General features: G+C 43.2%; 2 protein-coding genes across 5 annotated transcripts in view; one reads left to right on the forward strand and one right to left on the reverse strand.

The window, feature by feature from the left end:
- Window positions 1-13,919, reverse strand: part of LOC128300267 (dual 3',5'-cyclic-AMP and -GMP phosphodiesterase 11) — a 55,204-nt gene extending 41,285 nt beyond the window's left edge. The window contains exon 1 of one of the 2 annotated variants that reach the window (XM_053036277.1): window positions 13,756-13,919. The gene's annotated coding sequence lies outside the window, so the exon portion shown is untranslated. Of the gene's footprint in view, window positions 1-4,022; window positions 4,698-13,755 lie in introns of those variants that run through there. The other variant, XM_053036276.1, reaches the window with a different exon arrangement.
- Window positions 5,186-21,844, forward strand: part of LOC128300271 (synaptotagmin-1) — a 37,817-nt gene continuing 21,158 nt past the window's right edge. Inside the window, exons 1-2 of one of the 3 annotated variants that reach the window (XM_053036283.1) lie at window positions 5,204-5,304; window positions 5,774-5,934. The gene's annotated coding sequence lies outside the window, so the exon portion shown is untranslated. Of the gene's footprint in view, window positions 5,309-5,773; window positions 5,935-21,844 lie in introns of all 3 variants that reach the window. The other 2 variants (XM_053036282.1, XM_053036284.1) reach the window with 2 other exon arrangements.

Raw genomic sequence — 21,844 nt, forward strand, 5'->3', positions numbered from 1 at the left:
AACAAAAAAGGAAAAGGTGGATTAAAAAACACATCCAAACAGAAGGTGTTAAACTAAGACATAGGGAATAAGAGCATTTGTTTCTCCCCTCCTGGATGTTGAACAAGTGAAGATATTCCTCTTCACGAGATGATTAATAGACGACTAATATGGAATTTACCGTCCACCGCAGTATGATATGTCCAATTGGAAACCAGCAGAATTTGTCACGATGAACGAGCGCATGTAGCGATTCGTCCAGTCATTCATCACTCACGCGTACATGATCGCACTCAGGCGAGCGCAAAACCTGTTCTATACGGGGTGACAATCCGGTGGTTCACATTCCCCACAAGCGTGATTGATCGCGCGAGGCGCCGGACGTCACATTGGAAGTCGATTAATCGCATAGCGCCACCGTCGTAGCTAATTGACAAGTTAGCTATCCTCCGGTTTGCCGTAGAGAGTTCCAGTCCATTTTCTCCTTCAATCGCTTACCGGTTTTCTTTCCCGCGCAAAGATTTCTGCCGCTGTTGTGACAAGAGAGAGACAGAGCCCACACAGATTGAGGGAGGACTTCCCGTGGTGTCACTGGAAATTACTGGTTAGCTTGTCAACAGCCTCATCCACATTTGTGCACGGTGTCACCCATTGTCACCCCATTTACATATGGTAATTTTTTTTATTATTTTTGTCTTGCAATGAAGGTTAGCAAAAATTGCCCCACTGGGATACACAAATGGAAGATATGACGGTTACAGCCAATTCCTACGTCCTATTACAAAGTAAATCAGTATTCAAATTTAGACAGCGACACGATCGAACACGGGATCGTGGCGTGATTGCGGTTGATGTTTAATTGAGCGACGAGTGCACAAATTCTTTTATTTATGAGCTCGAAGTTACGAATATTCACGATTCTTAAGAGGAAAACCTAACATGGGCACTAAATATCAAATGTTATCTACTAAATTCACTTAATAACACTAAAGTGATTTCTTACTTCAACAAAACGTTGTTAAAGTTTTCAATGAATACAAAAGATCTTTACATGATAAAGAAGATCATCAATCGAAACGTGTTTCTAACTAATATCTAACAAATGTAAAACAGAATACACTGCCTGCACGAACTGGCGGAAAACTACTGATCATCGTATGCACCTACCTGGGGAATAAACCGTAGCCTCAAGGGAATTTCTGTTCACAAGAATAGTTGAAACTCAGATATCGCGTTTATCAAACAAAAAAATGTTTACAATTCGTTGAAAAGGAATTGGTTCATTAGTGAAACATTCAAAACCCATGTATCATAGTGATGGCAATGAATAAAAAACAACCATACTCGAAGCCGAAGGTACATTTGTTCTTCAGAAAGACATAATCAAGGAATGAAACTGAATCAAGTAGGTCAAGGGATGGCATCCACAGTTAGGGAACAGCTAAGCACCTTTTCGAAGGCGCACGCTTTCGCCGATCGAATTGAGCGCTATCGGCAATGCCGTTTCCATTGTTCAACAACGACCTTCAACATTTTTATGATCGATTTCTGCAAGCCTTTGGCGAATTATTGATAATGCTATTAAAAAGTCAAAATGACATTTTACGTCGTGTTCTACATGTTTCACAATAGTGATTTTGTCTACCTAAGGTACCTATATCAAGAGACAGACATTAGCAACTCGTGCTCTGATGAACCTTCTAAAATTGTATTATACCCCTTTTATAGACTAGTCTTAAAATAGTATTATTTATTGCTTTGGTTATAAATCTATACATGTTTTCCTTCATTCAAGCATTGTTTCGCCGAACACGTCTGATCAGGTGATGAAATATCGGATCCAAGAAGATGATGGAATTTTATTCAACAATCCACCAGTTATACAACTCACTCTTTGGCAACATAGTATAAACATAATAATTCATAACGCGATATGAATATTAAGAGGAACGTTTAACATTGTGAAAGCTTTGCGGATCAAATATGTCAATGGGTTCTATCAATTTTTATGCGTCCGTGATTGTTTCAACCGGTCTGCGAAACGACCCGGGAAATCCCAACCGTTTGGACATGCTATCGGCACGAGCACGGGCTTTTTGGAAAAGGTTTTCGTTAAACGGACTTCGTGACGCTTACCAATTGTGTTGCTTATAAAGAAGTTTTGATTAAGGTTGTTTAATGATATGTGCATAATGTTGACCAGTTGTCATAAATGATTTGAATACGGAAAAGTTTTATAATCAAATGAATTATTGAATCACGACATAATTTTAGGAACCTGTTTATAGCGAAGGACGCAAGGATTAACTCATCAACTTGTTTTATTAAATCTGAAAAATCATCAATAATCAACTGTAAATTTGATATTCATTAACATGTGATTTAAATAATTTATACACTTAGTATTATGATCCCATATCTTTGAGATCTTTAGAATTTTACATACGAGTTCTTAGTCATATTGATGATGACATGTTCCCTCTGTACCCCAATATAGGCTTGAGAGGGACGGAATTTTAAAATAACAAATCTTTTTGTCGGAAAGTGGTAAAATCTATGTGTACATCTTAAAAAAAAAAACTTTCACATGATTATCAACGCCATAGATCACGATCTGACCAATTTTCTTGAGTCTCAATAGCTTAGTTCAGTGTACTGATTTCAGGGGTAAAACAGGAATTTCAGGGGGTTTTCAAGGATAAAACATATGATTTATACGTTTCTGTTTGTACTGTTCGACCGGCGTACAATGAGAACCCGGTACCCGGCACCCGGTGGTCCGGTAGTGTGTTTGGTAGCGGCGCCGGTTCCGCACAACAGGATCCGTACAAAATCCCATCCGAACTGTCCTTCGTAGCAAGGATTCATCGTCTAAAAGGTCGCTACGTAATAACTAAATAAACGTAACACGTATAAATACGAAATATGTATTCAGTTTGCAAGAGACCCTAATAAGCTTCAACACCAAATTGCTTCTTATTTTGAATTTTAATATGAGTGATGTCTCTTCACATGAATTGACAAAACTAATGAATAATAGTTACAAAGGATAAAATTAACGAATTAAAATACAAATGCAGTACGAAAACGTCCTTGTGCGACCACCTAAGTCGTTCGGCTTTGGCCGGATGGTGATTGGCAAGCAGGGAGGTCTCGCCACAAACAAAACCCCGACAGTGATCAAGATACGATTTGAAATTCCTTTCATGAACAATGATAATCAACAGTATACCATTCCGATCGTCGATGATCGAATGGCGTTCCTTGGTCGAAATGACGACCGTCCAGCTGAAATCGATGAACTCAGTTCCCGTGCGGAGTGGAATCTTCGCAACGGGAGTTCGAGATACGATCGCACACAGATATGCATGCACGCGTAGCGTTCGCGAATGTTTTGTGTGCCAAAAGAAAATAAAGCAAAACACAACGCTACCACGCAACGGAAAGGCACAATAACCCATCGGGTCCAAACTGATCGGCAATAAAGCGGATCGATTGAAAAGCAGAGTGACCTGAATAACAAAACGGTTCGCGTTAACCGCGACACCCGAAGGCGACAACGGCAATGACGACGAAATGGCTGCAATATAAAACCGATCAGGTTCCAACCGAGTCCAAAGATTCTATTACGATTTGTTTGTTTTTTTTTCATTCCTCCCGCTGGGAACGGTCTCTTTTGGTCAAATTAATGCCAATCGATCGACAGCTTCAAATGCCTTCCCGATGCTATTGCGACTACAAACCTCCGTGATGCCAATACACGATCGAAGAACGCAATTGGTGGTGTGGTTTAATATGTGTGCCCAGATAAAACAATTGATTCTCGCCAATTGGATCGATCGTCTTACTGTGTCTACGCTTAAAACTGAAGCTTTGCAACTTGTACGATCGGAGAAGACTGTAGTTTCGAGTGGAATTATATAACCAACCAAAGCATCGTCTTAGTGCAACGACTGAGATGAAGAAGAAGCATTGCAAAGAAGCTAAAATAAATAATTTAACATTAGAAAACAAGGTACAACAAACGAAACCCACTAACTTACATGTCGGAGGCCGCTGCTGATGTTTTGGTGGAAAAATTAGATAACCGGAAGCCCAAACAGAAACCGATCAACGCAACGTGATGATCACAACAAATAAGTTTAAAAAGATACACAAAATGCACAACGTCACACACACATTCACTTTGCGTTGCTGTTCGTAAGATCGTCACAAATAAAAAAGGGATGAGCTAAGAAAACATAAAACGATACTGTCGTGTGCAAGACTGTCTTGAGAAAGACTGCTTTGCGTTCTTCTTGAGTTGTATTTTCCGATCCTAAAATGACATTTCCACTTTCTTCATTCGGTGCAACATGATGAGAAGGGGAGGAATTTAATCGAACATTTACTATGGCGATCGTTATCTGCCTGATCTTCGACGCACTTCACGGGTAGACGAGTGTCGAATGGAAAGGATTGGTTTATTGCTCTTTTGGTGTAATGGAGATTTCAACATGACACTATTTCCGATCCGGTACCTAGTGGAAATTCTTTTCCTGCACCAAGAAAACACGATCGACACGGTTTATGTACCAGACATGCACGCACGCATCCGTGAACACACTTCTCATACCCTACTTTGCTACGGCAAGAGGGAAATTATTTGTTTATAGTTCGACATCTCACTTGCGAAAGAAATGATCTTCGTTCTACACACGATGTATATTCTTAGCTGATTCCACACATTTCACGCATCACACGCACTCCTTCTTTTGGGTTTTTTTCACGATCGGTGAACCAACAACACAGCCTCTTCCGGACTGTCGATTTTGCCCTGCTGTTGTGCAGTGTTGTGTAAAGTTTATCTTACTGCTGCGATCAACACGAATCAAAACATAATACCACACGCACGCACACACTAGGTACTACACAACTTCAAGAGAACAATTACACACCGCCGACCGTGCGTTGTTCGTGAAGAAAAGATCATCGAATAGCGTGCAAACTGGCAGTGAGCCGCCCCACAAAAGGAAAGGCAAAAACAATATGTACACCAAAATAGTTACCACCACTAGCGCAACCGATCAACAACACGACGGGCACCACAGGCGAACTGTCAAAGTCGATCCAACGCGGCCTGCCGAGAACACGCACACACTGCCAGTGGGCGAGCTGTCAAACAACGATTGTGTTGCCGCTTGTTGTTTTAGTTTTTCGTTCCGCATAGCAATTGGAAGCAGAGTGCAAATAAAAAGTATGAAATAGACAGTGTTTGTTGGTGAATTGTGCATTGTTTGTTAGTGAGTGGTGCGGTGTTTGTTAGTGAGTGGCGCGATGTTTCAGGTAGGTAAGCATTTACCGCGCTGACGGTCAATTTTTGTTCTGGATCGATTAAACAGATAAACGATTCGCGCAAGCGCCACACATTTGCCCCCTTTGCGCCAGGGTTGTCAAACACACGTGCTTCAAGATCAGATTTAAGTATGATCAATTTACAAGCAAAATGGCAAAATAGCAAAGTTGTTGTTGTTGTTGTCAATTATTAGAGAGGTTTTGGACCTTCTGGGTCTCTTTAAAATAGCGTGAAAATGTTCATGTGGCTCTAATTTTGCATACAATAGTGTCATGCACAGTTTGAAGCTATTGACAAACGTTTTGCTCTGTACGTTTACGTTTTTATCATTCTGAAAAGTGACATTCTTATGCCATTACATATAATATTTATGAACTTCTTGTGTTAACTGTTTTAGTTTCTGAAACACTAAATTCACCAAATTCACAACACATTTCACTCTGACGTTCCTGTTTTCAGTGGAACAGCGAAAGCGCACCGCAACGATAAAGCTGTATGGGTATACACGATATACTGCCGGATCTCAACCTGGAGTGGAATATTTCGCGGATTAAAATTTACGGCTCTGCAGCTTCATTTGGATAAACATACACTGCACACTGCATTAATGCTGGAAGCTGGTAAATGTCAGAAATATTCCAACCGCAACCCAAAGCAGCAAGCGATCCCAAACCATCCACAAAGCACATCCGTGATACTACACGCGCAATTGTACACGGTCGACTCACTAGTGCGCCATCATCGTTCGCAAATTAGATACAATTTACACACCGGTGTGTCTATCCCTGCCGCGTCGATTCGCGTTTCGGAAGGGTGCTTATGTCCGCTTATCTACGCCTTTTTCCCGCGGATGGCCACACACACATATACAGCGCATCGTGTATGGTGGAGTGTCTCCAGCATACAGCGCCGGTTCGTGCGCACAGCACGATAAGAAATCGATTTCGATCACAAATGGGTTCCACTTGTCTGCTTTGCGACAAGGCGGTCAGGTTATCGGTTCGATAAGACATGGAAGGTGGAGTACGGAACGTTGTGTGTCGTCCAAATTCGCATGCGCAGCTTCGGATTTTCATTAACGCTTTTCTGTCCGTCGGATAGTTTTGGACGGAACCAAAACAGTGCTACAAATATTGGGTAATGATAAGGTCATCAGATGATAAGTGACTTCTTTTACTAGACCTTTGGTAGTCTAGATCTTGAAGTTGTTCAAACGCCTCAAGACGTCCAAAACTTAACCGTTTCCTCAAAGTTAATGAAACTCTAACATGAAATCAATCCCCAACGAAATGCATGTTAGTTTTAGAGCTCCAGAAGCGGTTCCAAACATGCCAAAATGCAGTTATCAATAGTTTTGGTCTTTCAAACTATCGAATGAGCTTCACTCTTGGTGGCGAAGTGGCTTCAATTGGAAGAGTAGATTGTATGAGTAGTGATTTGACAAGCTGATTAGCGTTCACCCTGATAAAAGGCCAATAATATTATCAACCACATTAAAAACAATGATTATTGGTTATGTAACGTATTATACTATTGTCTAGTAGTAGATTTGATCGAATGAATGTGTTCATTCAGTAGATACAGAAGTCACCTAGTGAACGGACCTTATCAGACGTTCTATAGGGCATGTAATATCAAAATCTTCTCAAGATCCTATCGGCCAAGTGAACTCATAAAAGTGGTAATGAAAATATACTGGAGTGTTTACATATTGTAAATAGGTATGTTATTTCCCAGTGACTCCCGGTGTATTTTGTTGGTTTTTTACATCATTAAGCTCCTGTTAAGATCATGTAAAACGTATATCATTAACTTCATCATTATCGAATATCATCTACAAAAATTAATAAAACAAATTATTAAATGTTTTTCCAATTTTATACAAAATTCCAAGTTTTTTTTGTACAACTCTGTCCATTTCACTCGAAGCATAACAGTAAGGAACTTTGCGTTCCGCTAGAATCGCAGTTGCGCAATGCAACTGGCGCCTATTTCGCAAGTTTGCATCAAGATGTCACCACCTGTCAGCAGGCCAGAAACGTCGCCAAATGGCAGTGTGCTTTTCGCTATAAAAGCGTCAGCCAACCCGTGACTCCCACGACACGTTGTACCGTGTGTCACGGGTAAGCTTTTGTGAAACTTTTTTCCTTATTCCGGCCGGGTTACACTAAATTGTACGGTTTTTCAAATATCCTTCACTGAAGACGAAAGAAGCGGACATTAAAGTGTCGCTAGTGGAAGGATTTGTTCATCCGTTCACAACACTCCTACGAATGGGGCTCACGGAATATCGGGAAATGGAAAACAGGCAAAGGCGAAGGCAAAACTAAAAGCAATTAAAAGGACATTAGGAAAGATTGCTAGCCGACAGGATGGTGCAGGAAATGAAATGAACCGATACTGTCGCCTTTCAGCCGTCCTTGGTATTAAAGGGCGAACGTTTTTTTTTTAATTTTGTCCGCGAATTGTGGGTGAGTGGGTGAACGTTTGGCCCGTGTCGCTACAGGTGTAAAGGCCGGAATGTGCATGGTGAGTGACAGAATGTGGGTTATATTGGTACAGTTCGGAGAAAAAAGAATCGTAACCGTTCCGGGTTTCATCTACGGAAGTTCCTTTCGTTCCTGTTGCTTTTGTGTGCCGGCATTATTATAAAACGGTTGGGGCGAGGGTTGCAAGTCGTTCCATTTCGATTGTGGCTTGTGACAAATCCCTGTATGCATGCAAATGCAGTACCAACCACGATCTTTTCCACGAATGTCCTGCTGAAAAGGGATTGGAATCAAACGTTGTTGCGAGCAGCATGCACTTTGTTTAATAACGTCTGCAAGTGCTTTTATAATCAAGAGACTCGAACCTCCTGCTTTGCGCTGTTTCTTGTGCTCGATCACATTCATTTGAATACTGATAGCATGCACCGTGTAACATTCTTGCAGTAGAAATTGCATAGATACGTTGAGGGATTTGGATAAGGTCGCACGTACTGTGCAGGACCAAACGATTACATGTGCTCATCGGTGGGACAACGAGACAGGACGGCGTCGGAGCGTGGTCAGCCGGATGAAGACACAAAAAGTAACACCAAATAGGAACGAGCGACGTGAGTGTCCTGTGGAGGATACCGCTTCCGGTTAGATTACAACCTCTGACTGGACAGAGAGGTTTGGTTTTTTTATTCTCTTTCTTCTAGTATGTGTGTGCTGAATGCTTCCATTAGCTCACACCCTACATCAGGTCTCGGATTGCTCACATTGTACACGGTGGTGAAATTGAAACACGAACCCTAATCCTTGATCCCCGTTGGTCCTAGCATTCGCCGTTTGCTATCTATTTCTTCCTCGTACCAATGCGTTCTACTCTAGCAGATACCGTGTAGAGGAGAGGGCTTCGATTTTAACCGGGCTCAAGGCTGTTGCCATAGTGCACCGGATGCCGGAAAACTTCATTGTTGGTTTGCTCGGAAGGCGCCACTTGCAGTGAATGTGCAGAGTGAGTTTTACGCAAAAATCAAACATGAATAGAAGAAGACATACCGACACAACCGGCGTGCGCCATCATTGTGTGTAAGGTGCAATGAAAGGAGAGCTGTGGTGTGCAGTACTGCATGGTAGGGCTGAAAATAGTTGCCCCTTAGCAGTACAATGGGAAAAGTTGAAATGAGACTTTTCCTCATTGGATTAAGCTCTATGTTTTGCGAAATATTGGGAAAAATATTAACACCCGCTCTGTTGGCCTTGTATTTTCAGCTATAAGTTTAGAAGCGTATACTTATATTGAAAGCTTCATGACTTAAACAATGAAGTTGTGAGGAGCCCTTGTAGTTTAATGTAATTTAAAAAAATCTTCCCTATAAAGTGAAAAATAATGTAAGAAAACTTGGAAGTAAAGTCATTATCGTTTTGGCTATTCATAGGGGTTTCTGTTTTGAGTGAACCTAAGCCCCACAGTACGCAAATCTATTCACTTCAAACGTCCCGGCTAGATAGCATAATGTAGCGAGTTACCAGTTCGTTTAAATTTAAATGCTATTTGAAGCACATCAAATGAAGCAATTTAGATACAGGTACAGGTACAGCTCTTTACACAGATACGCGTCCGCTAACGCCATTCGCGAGATAGTGGTGTGCCTTTGTACCATCTGCATCCACCCACCGACCCATTGGACCCGATATTCAACCTAGCAGTTGAGACACCCTTTTTTCCGATTGATTGCATTGTTGCGTCTGGTCCCGGCGTCCGGTGAGCAAAACCTCAAGGAAGGGAAACATGAGACCATCTAACTGCCAGCCTCGGCGAAGGCAGCCATACAAAGACGAACGCAAATAAAAATAAAAGGTGAACCGTGATAAGAACGAATGACTTTTCATATCATTTGGCAAACCTGACCTCCACCGACCGCACGCATCACCGACGTTAGGTGCGCGCACATTCATGTTTAATTCAGCCGAAGAGTCACACCAAACCGAATCGTCAAGGTTGGACCGGGGTGTGTGTGCCAAGGAAGAGCTTGGCTGGACGTGAGTGGCGTTTAAAAAATGGTTCATTCGACGCCAAACCCTTCTTAAAGCTGCCAAACCCCAGACAATGGCACCCCGGGCACCGACTGGACAATGGGTGTATAGAAAACCGCGTGAAGGTAACACGGTGACGGAACGATGCGGTTAAACGTCTTCAGGAATCGCAGCGTCCATCGCCTCGGATGGACGTGATTTTCATGCTTTTGATTTAAAACTTCACAGTAGGATTAGTGGGTTTTGGTTGGAGGGGCATTTAATGTCTCCAGAAACCTATTGCGGCCGAACTGTGAACACGGCTAGGAAAAATGGAGTGCATGCTAACGGAGGGATTAGCGTGTGTTTTGGTTGTTTGTATAGTGATAGAGTGCACAGTATCGAATTTAGATTCAACTCAATTCAAGGCCATGGCACAAAGACCTTTTGAGTGCCTTTATATCCCTGACGTGTGTGCAATAATACGCAATAGGAATGTATTTGAAGGTGAATATTTTTTACCTTTTCAGCAAAAATTGTTCTCTTCTTATTTGGCGTAACAAACTTTGACGATCTTGACCTACCTTGTGCACCAGCTGACTGATCTGTGGCTTGAATTTCTCATATTGTGAATAAGTATTCCGGCATCGTCTATCCGGCATTTGAACGACTATTACGAGACCTATTACTTTTCTGATCTTCAAGCAGTTTTTTGCTCGTTACGGATCGCCCTAAACGAAGTAAAGGCTCTCCTACGCAGAGATGACGTACAGATAGGAAAGCGAAGTCAAAGGTCACTACCGACAACAACATTGATATTGAAATACGCGCTTGGGTGCTGGCTGTCAACCAGTCTCTCTACAGTTTGAGGAACCTTCTCCACTCAAAACACCTGTTGCGATGTACGAAACTGGAATTTTATAGAACTTTTATAGTTCCAGTACTTACATACGCATTTGCGACTTGGACTATGCTCAAATTGACCGACGATTAGAAAAGCGGATTAGATTCGCCAGGCTCTGGTGGGCTGATCACGTCATGAGAATGACATCGGACGTTCCCGATCTTTAAGTCATTGATCTCGAAATTCTGGTACAAGAGTGATAGCAATACAGCTTTATGATATATAAAATGAAGCCAAACGCTAGTCAGAAGTCACACGGATATCGTATTAGAAAAGAGTAACGAGGCCAACAACAAACTGTAAAGCATTTAAAAGATTGTTGATCCATGAAAGTAGTTAGCTTTATGTTTTTTGAATTCATGACGAAGAAAACGTGTTTGGAGATGTCGGCAAAACTGGAAACGAAGTTATATGTGTACTACAAAACCGTTAAGTTTCATATTTTATGTATATAAAGACATTCATGTCAATCGTTTTAAAGAAAGCTGTCATCCTTTGGACAGGACAGAGGATAGGACAGAGTGTCAAGCTGATCGAAACTGAAGTACGTTGCATTGTTTCGACACTTTCTCAACGTCTTGGAATATCCATCTGTTTAGCAAACTCCAATTATACCCCGTCAGATAAGCACCCTTGCCCCAAGCACCATCAGTGTGTAGACCACTCAATAAATGCATCAAACCTCTTACACACTTTGTTCTGCATAACCACTGCATGTTTATAGACATGACAACGATGTGCGAAAATGCCCGCCATGGCAAAAACAAACATAAATCCCTATTTCGGTTTTTTTTTTCGTTCATCCGCAAACCGACCGACACATCCTTCAGACGCTTGCAGCCATACGCAGGAAGCGAATGGAATTATCCTGCCTTGCGGAGCGCATCGAAGTATCAATCAAACGTCGCCGTGATTGTGTATGCGTAGGTCGTGAAGAAGGATGATGTTGGCCCGGCGGGCTAAAAATAAAGTCCCCACTTTCTCACTCCCACGAGCAAGCTAAGCACATCGTTTGAACGTGAAGAAAAGCCCATAAACTGGTCTGGAAGTGTGTCGGAAGGATTGGCAGCGTCTTTCCGTACGGTCCAGTTTCTTGATCTGGCACAAAAGGATGATGCGACCGTGGTGTCGGTGCTCGTCATCATGGATACTCGCCAAGGACGATGGCCACATCGGTTGACGGCGACATCAAGGAAACGGCCAGGCCAGGGTGGAGGCATTTTCTTTCGTCGCATTGTCGATAGCAATAAGCAATCGTCGTCTAACGGACCGGATCCACCCGGTTCGGTTTCGCAAAGCGAAACGAATGTCAGTCAAGGAAAGAAGTGGATTAATATTGTGCCGCACTGTCGCAGCACACCCCCCGGATGGAGTTAATGAATTTTATGTGCATCATTATTTGCTCGACATTGACCGATTTGATGCGCATGGATTTGGTGTTATGAAAGACTTCCATGGTCACTTCAATTTCATCGAAACGATCGATAACCGTTGATGCCGGGAACTGTTTTTAAATGCCCCTAAAACTCCATCGATGCATGGGTGGGAAACAAAACTGGGGAAAAAGTACCACAGAGCAGACGCAAAAATAAAACCCATAATGATCCACTTTCACTAGGAAACGCAATACTAGATATAGCAATCAACTAATGAGGTGAGTGAATGATGCACGTTTCTATAAATATTGGCTCTAGCCGAAAACCTCTTCCCGGCGCTGAAAAGATCACGCATTCAGCGCGAAGAAATTGGAGAACTTGATGAGCAATGTATGTCCATCGTTATAGCCCCTATTATCTCCGAACCATTAGGGTTTTATTCCTGGCTGAGTGCGGAACACGTTTCGGTTTTGATGTCATCCGCCTTTTCGGGTATTTCGGTTCCATTGTGGTGTGGTTGTTCTCGATTACAACCGCCTGCGAAGCAACCAAATTCAACGAGTAATTGAATCATCTTCAGAGCAACGGTACGATGTAAATATAAACACTGCTCAGCTGTGGGTGCTTTCCGCAATGTGTATCGGAAAATAATTGGTATTGACCTATCATTTCATCAGCAAGCGTAACTGGAGAAACGCGTGAATCTGTACTGTGTACTGCGCGATTTAACTGCTCCAAGCGCTCTGCAGCCAAACGGAAGAAACGAGCGAGTGACGTCAATCCAGCGTCTTCCGTTTACCGCTCTCCGCGTCCGGAAGGAAAACGAAAAACTAGTTCGCGACTATTACGACTCATCAAAAGCGTATCGTTGGCGATGCGCATTTCGTGGCCGCTGAATAAAATGGGAAACTGGACGATTCGACATCGCGCACCAACGGGAAATTGTGCGCGTTGTCAACAAAACGTTGCAATAAAATCTAATGCCATTCCCACTTTTTTGTAGGGCAACATCAATTACTTTCCAGTGAATGGAGCGACATAGAACGGTAAAAGACTCACTCAAAACCGGCCAGTCGGGATAGTTTCGGTAGAATGGAACTCAACGGGAGGAGTATGTTGTTGTTTCGCAACATTATGTCTGCTGCATGGAACAAACGATAAAACACAAAAAGGGACTGACCCGGGCTAAGAGTCGGGAACTCCTCTTGACACGAAACACGAGCATTGCATATGACGATGATGGAATGAGGCACGTGTAAATAAAATGCTTTTTAGTGTTATGTGATCGAAGGAAACAACCAGACAACACGAAGACAAGAATAGTTTTGTTGTTATGAAGATTACTCTCATTGAGCTGAAGTTGCAGCGACTTAAAACAATCGTTTGAACAAGAATCGGAAAGATCAATTAGCACTTGTGCTATCATTGCCTTCGTACATGCGACGCACATCTGGTTGACCGTTGGTGCAGCATGTGTCGTTTTTTAACACTCTGTTCAATTAAATTAATGAAGCGATGTGATGTAGTTGCCACAAACGCACCCATCCCATGCTGGTCGTCCGTCCATGTACAGACGAGGGTGCAGTTGCACAACTGGACAAAGAAGGAAAAATAGAAATGTGACCCGAACCGCAGACGAGCTTCGTGGCTGCGTCAGTAAACAATCATTATTACCTCGCAAATAAATCAATCAACCGCACGAACGCACTCCTCAGCGCGATAAAGGAACCCGTGGACGAGCAGCCGCAGTGAGTGGCCGGTGGTTTTGAACGGATGGAAGATGAGCCCTTCGGTTTAGATTATGCTGTGAAGTCTAGTCCGGAAACTGATGTGACTTGTACGCGTCCTGTAAATAAAAAAAACGCAAAGTGTCAATTGTATTGCAAGTGTTTAATGTATTGAAGTATAGTTTCATGTTACCTATGTTCAAATTGATTTCTTCATGAGCCTCAATAGTTTCGAATTACTTCGCATATACAGTACTAAAGACTACTTCAACCATTGTTTAAAGTTGAAATGCCTCAAAAGGCAAGCTTAAGCAATATTCGATCCTAAACTAGACCATATTACGGGGATCGGTGGTGTATGGACGACGCTACGTTGGTCTTCACACGTCAGGGTCGGTCCCAAATCCCATCCGGACCAATCCCCAGAAAGCAGAACTGATTTACCCAGCTACGGATAAATAAAGTCACTTAGACTTTGATGTAGAAGAAGACTCCATCACTATGGAGTTTCAAAAAGGATTTGATAGAATGTTATATTAAATTTCTTTTCGTTGCATTTGTGAAATTTATACCTTGACGGAATCCTTAACTGATAAGGAATATCTTTTGTGAGGTCCTTTATAAGCAGGAATAATTTAAATGCTTGCCTTATATCCACACACATTGACGATCATTCTAATGCCTAAAGAATCATTTTCATGCATTTTAATACATTTTGCCAGTAGGTATTTATACCAATTTTGAACAGCAAATCATTGAATCGTTTGTAAACCGACAGCGTTAATAATCATAACAATAACAACACGGCCAATGGTGCTTCCAGTTTCTATCATTTGGACTAATGAAGGAGAAGATTAAAAACATGTTGTAGCCAATTTGCATCAAAAGATGCTTAGGTGCTTTTGATCGTTTCGGTACCCATGGGCGTTGCACCTTAGGAAAAGTCTTCTCGGGAGGGCTTCGCTTTGCCGGCTTTTGATGGAAAAAGGTCGCAAAACGTTGGATCAAAGCGTAACCTCACCTAACCTAAACCACGTGGGATAACTTGGAACGAATTCAAAGTTTCTTTATTTAAATTGTGTTTAATGTATGAGGTCTGCCAAATTGAATCGTTTATGGATGTTAAAAGGAAGATGGTGATGTAAAATTTAAATAACCTGATGAATATGATAACTGTTTTTTGTTGTACTGTTAAATAACATTACACCTCATTGTAGCAGATGCTACGCAATAGATCGCATCATCACATTGCCGGGACTATAGCCAATGGGCCGCATTAGAATTCCTCCCCATTCCTGTCTCAATTGACAATTAAAATGTCAGTGTTCCGTCAGAAGCATGTTCATTCGCGCTAATGGAAGCAGTAATTACAGCCGCATCGTGCGAAACGAACAGCAATGTCGAAACGGACCCGTATGTAACGAATCGGGCGCGATTAACTACAGCAAATGAATAGATTTTGTTGTTCATTTTATATGAAATATCAGATGGGGTAATCTTAACACACCGACAGGAACTTTGGATGCAAATGAACAATTGTAAAGCAATCCATTTAGTGGTGGGCAAGCTCAGAACCGGCTAAGAACGAAACTGGCTCGCTGGTACCATTTCCTTTCCTGGCATTTTACGTTGCGGTAAGAAATCGTCATATCGCGAACGGAACAACAGCCTGTGATTGGCACAATTAGCAAGTGTACGCTAAACCTGTCTAATAAAGTTACATAAAGAACGATCCACACTCACAGCCAACAGCTGATGGCGTGGTGGCGTGGCGAGTAGTTGGCGAGGTGTGACCGGTGATGCTGAGCGAAATGGACGGAGACGTTAGGAGCCAGATGGCCTGTATCGGAACAATCGGTCAAAGTCGAACCAAAGTGCCCGAGGGTTCGGTATGGTTAAAGGAAATAGTATGAGTTTGTTTTGTGGTTAACCCACAGTGCGATCGTTATCGTGTACCGTTCCTGGCTTGATGACGCTCTAACTGGTCGATTACCTGGCGGTGATGTAATATTATTTTCGAGTTTTACAATGTCTTTAACACGAACGTACAAACCATTCGGTGTTGTTTGGCCTCAGTGTTAGTAGTTTATTGTGTCTTAAAAAGTAGGACTGAAAGGTCTCCAAACAATATTAAATAAGCAAAGCTAGGTAATGAAAACGTTAGAATAGCTGGATGAGTTGATCAAACGAGCTGTGAGGTCGTGTATTTCTTCTAAATGGTTGTCTAGGCGAATTAAATTGGTTCACCAAATAGGTGTTAAAATAAAGGAATCAGTACAAATTTGATTTTATTAACGAATTTATGCATGTTATATAGATCTTAAATTGACAAGATGATCAGAGTTTAACTCACAAGAAAAAAATAATCTAAGACTTGCAATAGTCGATGACGTACTTTGGTAGAATTTAAAAGTATAATTTTACCACACAAATATTCACAGTTGATCGAAGGTGTTTTACCCAATTACGAGAGAACATGATCACATGTGTCATAACATTAGCAGATTATATTAATCTTCATAAACACAATCTGCCATGGATATTGCCGAGTAAGTCTAATTTATTGTCTCATCATCATCTGCTTGAAGAATTTTGCTCGTTTTGAATTTGATTGCTCATAATCATGCAACGTTCCTTTCACCTGTGCTAGACAAACAGCATAAGGGATGTAAAGATCAAATGCCAGGGGACTTGTTTAAAAACTACAAATATATTTATAATCCGTAATCGGCTTTCGACCCGAACCGCCTGAATTCCTTCGCCAGCATGTGGGCTAGATGTTTCATAAATCTCGCTCTTCCTACCACTACCGCGCGGCTGACCTTTATCACAATCGCGCAGGAAAACTGGAAAGGTAGATGATAAAAGCCGAAAACAGAAGCGATTTGCAAAACGCTGCCAATGCGTGGCCGGCTCCAGCTCCAGGGCGATGTTCACGCGCGCACACCGTTTTACAAGATTTGCATAAAAACACAATAGCATTCATAACCGATCATCGCGCACGGAACAAGAAGACGCCGCATGTGACATACGCGAAGCTGAAGCCCGTGTGTGCCTGTTCCGCCGACTAGCACGTCCTCCTCCTTGCCGTGGTTTGGCGGCGAAAGAACTAATATGCTTAACACCAAAATCCACTCCAATGCCATCGGTGCGGCGTTTCGGCTTGGGAGAGGCCCGCCACGATCACGCCCGTGAGAGTCCTCGACGGTGCGGGCCATATTTATGCCTTCATCCTTGAAACTCGGGCAGCTTGTGGCAAGGATACAGGGATTGGGAAGAGAGCCGGGGCCGGTAGGGGAAAAATAAAAATTGTCTGAAACTTTGAACAATCACCCAAAAATGGACGGCGCACGGACGAAAAACCTGTTTCGTTTGGTACGCCCTGCTCGAAACTGGATTTTTGTGCCCGATGTGCGACTACTTCCAGCGGAGTATCGCCGGCACACAGGAACTGTGTGGCATTTTAGGGCACCAAAGGGGGGCAAGGAACGGCAAGCAGCCGGTTCCCTTTGTGGTGGCGATAAGGGCTTAAATGAGATTAAAGGGAGGTGGGTATGGCGAATGGCGATCACTTCGTAAGGTCATTGCCGTGCTGTTAGGGCCAGCACGGATGGGCAGGTGTTCCGGTTAGACGTATACCATGGCGGAAAGAGAATGTACTGTGCGCGTGTAGTCTAATTTGTGGACCATTTTCAGTGTATATGGACCAGCTCCACGATTCATTACATTGAAGGTCAAGATCTTGCTCTGTTTTTGTGGGATTTTGGGTGAAAGTTGGTCTGGTATCTTTTTTCCCTCCCCCATCCCCAGATAGTTCCAGTGCCATAAACTATTAAACTGTCACGGTACAAACACGGCCTTTTTAACCACCAAAAAACTGCTAAATGGTGTACCGATCATGAGATTTCGGCCGGTGGCGTCGTAGCGCAAGGCTGCACCACGCACTAAATGGCCGCCAAAAGCCATCGAAAAGACTGGCGGCAACCGAAGCGAGGAGCACAAAAAAAACCGAACGGCGGTTTGCATCTCCGACGCAATAGCACTAGCAACAAATGATATCGGCTTATTACACACAGACACGCGCTTTTGGAGCTTCGTTGGATCGCCGAGAAGACATTACAACGCGCTGGTTGTTGAGGTTGTACTTCAGTGACCTGTTTTGGTATGGATGTGTCAAAAATTGCGCAGTACCACGAGAAGTTCGGTTAACCCCGCGTTACGTACCGATTCCGCGTGGATGGATCGGGATTTACATAATCGGGAACCGTTTGGAAGAAACTACTGACCCGTTTCGCTAACGGTGCTGACCTCGAAAGGTTATATTTAGCAACAGACGATTGGGTCCCGGGGGGGTGTGTCTAAGGTGGAGTGGAGAGTTGCGGAGATCATGAGAACGCACACTGCATCTTGAAAATCGGGATAAAGTGGAAACCCTCAGCAACTAAGAGAGACAGAGAGCGAAAGGGAGAGTCCGTGATGTCCGTGAGTTCGTGATGATGTCCGTCAGAGTATAAGCAGAGTCCCCTTGGTTGGTGGTCTACGGCGCGTAGATGGATTAGCTGATTGTATACCGACACAAACGCAGCGGTTTTATCAAAACAATAAATTTAATCACTTATCAATGTCATAAAACAATCTAGATGAAGCATCTGAACATCGGTGTCACTGAGCACTGAAAGCGCAATCAACATCCGCACAGCACATCCAATGTGAAGATCTTTACGGATCCGTCATTTCAATGTGAGTGTACTCCAGTTCAAGATCACCGAACAAAACCTCCAGGTCCGTTTATTTGTCAAGTACCGCAAAATGCATAGCGGCCACCATTTGTTGTTGTTGTGGTGTGTGGCCATTGTGACAACAAATTATTAAGCTTTAACAAATTTGCACTGCCCCACCATCACAATGACGACGGTGACGTGGTGGCGCGAGTGACGCATTGGTAATGCCAGCTGCTACTTGCATTCAAATTGTTACGGTCAACAGGCAGCATCGTGAGGCAAGGGCAATGGGTTTGGGTGCCAAAAAAAAGAAAGACGGAGTACACTAAGTAAAACAACATTTGGCACAACACACTAATGCGAGGTGCGGCATCCTTCCGGACGGTTGCGGTTTCGCTCGAGAGCCCCCAAATTGTGTGTCACGTTCAGCGGTTTTCATACAATGCTTCCATTAATGTACACTCACCTTTCCGGTCTCGGCGAATTGGGCCTTCGATGGCGGTTTGGTTCTACTGCTTCTCACACACTTCTTAATCCGGCACCTTCCGTTGCGCGATTGCAGTGGAAGCGGCAAGTTATCATTTATGGGTGCGCAATAATGGTGGCAACAATCGAGCTTGGAAACGGTAGTGTGGTGCCAACTGAAATCTTTATGTCACACGTGAAAGCACACTGTTAAGCCGATGGTACCGTTGTGCGCTTTCTGCTAGAATTGTTCGTTAGGAGCTAGACATTTGACGGAGAGTTAGGAGTGCGAGTTGTATTTGATAGATTTCGTCAGCTGATGTTGGTTTCTGTATTGGAAAAGTTTACATAGCACCATTCTGCGAATGTTACTGCGCGGAAAGTGTGAAGAAGTCACATCGACCTGATGACGAAGGCGATAATAGCGAAGGGCAACTTCAACCCTGAGTCATAGTTTTCGTGAACGTCGATAATGATTCCGGCAAAGAGAGTGCTGCGATGATTAATGCGGGACAAGATGAAAGACACACCACAGGAACCATGCTGACGTAGCGTCGCTTCTACGATACGAAAGCGCGGCTCTGTGCCGCACCGTTCCTTGGCAACGGAATGTTTCAAACTTTTGTTCAAACATAAACGTTGGCACTGTTTACACTTCGTTCTGCGCTGTACACTTGCTTCGGTAGGACCCGGTGTCCACCAATACCTACGCACCGTACACAACAACGCCTGCTGAGTTAACAACGTTCCTGCGTCTAGAATGCACGCCGTACGGGAATATCGTGAAATAAGCGGTCGGTTGGACACTCTTCCCGACGCCACAAACGCTTGTCGGGGGCTGTCAAAAACGTCGCACCGGGGGTTGGCTTCCGTTTGTGATACTTTGTGCACAGCCTCCGCGTACAGATTTCAATATAGATAAAGGCTTTGTACAGCGCGGCAAATGCCACTGCCACGCACACGATGAACAAAACCGACCCTTAGGGGAACGGTGGTGGACACACTACCGTTTCGCTGTTTCGGACAGGTTGCCCTTCTTTTAGATTTTAATTTCTCTTCAACCTCATCATTCGCTGGTTACGACTGCAGGGAAGGGTTTTTTGTTGTGATTATTTGGAATTGAGATAAAGGAGAGGACAGAGCAAAAGAGAGAAATACACAAGGCAAGACAGACAAAGACAAGGTTGCACGCGCTCTTCCCTTTCCCCTACTAAACCCAACGCTTCCCATTTGTTTTCCGCAGAAACAATCGCCTCACCCAATCGCTCACCTTTGACACAATTTCGCTTCCCGTGCGATAGGTTCCATTCCCGGGGAAAGCGTTTGGTGGAAAATCTCAGTGCACTCTCTGTGCACCCCGAAAAAATAACATTCCACCCTACCACATGCAAAAGCACTCCCTTTTCCCGATCAAAAAAAAAAACGGTCCGGTAGAAAATGATGGTGAGATCTTTGTGTCAGGGCTTTTTAATTTATTTTCATTTGTTGAATGCAATGCACTTGTGCAATGTAATATGCACCACACGACGCGATCGCACGTGCACACCCCACGCGCGTCACCCTCTTGCTGTCTCTCTCACACTCTCCCTATTGTGCTTTTATTCCGTTTGATCGGCAAACGCAATCAAAATAATAACAATATCCCTCTTATTGCTCCTGTCCCGGGTCGCGCAATCTCCTCCACGCCGCGATACCACAATTCCCTATCAGACGTGATTTTTAAAAAGCAGAAACGTGCAAACACAAACACACACGAGCGGGAACACACACAAACACACTCGCAATCACACACAGATAACACCGGGATGCAACAACCCTCCCGGCGGGCACTGGGCACAAACGCCACCCCCGATGGTTGAGGAGGGGGATGCCGAATGGGCAGCAACGCGTGATGATTGGGGGTGGTTTTTTACCGTTTTCGTTTTGAATGGTCGTTCGCGTCCGCGGTACCGATTTTTTATTTTCGGTTTTCGTCACCCGTAAAGTGTGAACCGGTGCCGTTCGCGCGCTTTATACCCACGTCCGTTCGGGCTCACTGTCGTGAGATTTCTGGCGGTTCCGGTGGCAATCCGAACGCGGTCGAACGCACACCGAACGTTACGGCAACACAACGGATGCGACGAGCTGTGGGGTCCAGTGGTGCGCAACTTTCTGCGCTAAGCTGTTGCAACGTATTGTCGCAATTCTTAAAAATATTGTAGGTCAATTCAATGGAAAAGTTATATTAATGTTATTATTAAGCGTATTAGTATTATTTAGGGAAATTATTATATGAAGGTGAATTGTTTCGCATAACAAATTTTTTTTCGATAAAAATATCAACATGAAATGTTCAATCAAACCCATCGGAAAAGCAACTCTAGTTTCAAAGAAAATGTTTTACGATTTGCACTAATACTGTTGTATTTTAAAGACAGAGCTGAATGCCTTCAACCCTTTAAAACTCAACTTGATTTATTACATGATTTGTGATCTTTTTAACTGGCCGTAAAGATTGAATGCATGAATAAGGAATCCTAAGAAAATGAACTCCTCCGATGTTTTGAGTCATATTTTTAAACTCCTCGACGTTGTAATAGTTTTGGTTTTGTTTAATTTAATAATATAGAATATACAATAAACCAATTCGCTATCTCAATTAGTATTAAAATAGTTATCGAAACGGAATGAAATAAAAGAGGTTGTTCACCCCTGCCATGCACGACGCATGTTGCTGCTGAAACGTTGCATTCATATGTGCTTTCTTTACCCTTGATGTTGTTTTTTATTTTTATGCTAAAGCTGTTGTGTCAATACAATTCAAACGCATCTTCTATGTAAAAGCTAATGTACCCGAGCCTCGTGTTGGTT

Source organism: Anopheles moucheti, chromosome 3 (assembly GCF_943734755.1).
Source record: "Anopheles moucheti chromosome 3, idAnoMoucSN_F20_07, whole genome shotgun sequence".
Taxonomy (NCBI): Eukaryota; Metazoa; Arthropoda; class Insecta; order Diptera; family Culicidae; genus Anopheles; species Anopheles moucheti.